This window comes from Monopterus albus, unplaced genomic scaffold (genome assembly GCF_001952655.1).
Source record: "Monopterus albus unplaced genomic scaffold, M_albus_1.0 scaffold91.1, whole genome shotgun sequence".
Classification (NCBI taxonomy): Eukaryota; Metazoa; Chordata; class Actinopteri; order Synbranchiformes; family Synbranchidae; genus Monopterus; species Monopterus albus.
The window spans coordinates 201,625-202,228 of record NW_018127971.1 but is presented as its reverse complement, the minus strand read 5'-3'; the positions used below and the strand labels follow the sequence as shown (position 1 = coordinate 202,228).

Here is a 604-nt window from a genome sequence, read left to right as displayed (position 1 = left end):
ATTTACCTCCCTCATATATTTTCTGATATCACTGCCTGTAAATACAACTACAAAGCTGAATAAGTTGTTTAATATCAGAATCTGATTGATTTTACATTCATTTAAAGTATGATAAAGACAAAAACTCCTACCACCCTGTGCAGACAGCAGAATAATATTGTTGCCACTGAGATTCAAGCCCACTGGTTTTGTCAGTGAGACAAAATCCAAAGTTCCCTTGCAAGTTTGCTCAGACCTTCTCACAGTAATGAGTTTCACTTTTCATTCAGGCATCCTCTGTTCTCTCTAATGGTAGGACAAGCCCACATTAGCTGCTGACTAAGGATAAGCGTAAATACAGTAAGGTTGTTATTCACGTCGGCGCTAATGACTCCCGACTTCGCCAGTCGGAGGTCACTAAAATTAATGTTGAGTCGGTGTGTAACTTCGCTAAAACAATGTCGGACTCCGTAGTTTTCTCTGGACCCCTACCCAATGTGACCAGTGATGACATGTTTAGCCGCATGTCGTCATTCAACCGCTGGCTGTCTAGGTGGTGCCCAGAAAATAACATGGGCTTCATAGACAACTGGAAAACATTTTGGGGAAAACCTGGTCTGATTAG

At 41.7% G+C, this 604-nt stretch overlaps 1 protein-coding gene across 5 annotated transcripts in view; it reads right to left on the bottom strand.

Moving 5' to 3' along the window:
• The window catches only part of dock3 (dedicator of cytokinesis 3), a 51,773-nt gene that overhangs the window by 32,089 nt on the left and 19,080 nt on the right, over window positions 1-604 (bottom strand). The window lies entirely within an intron of this gene.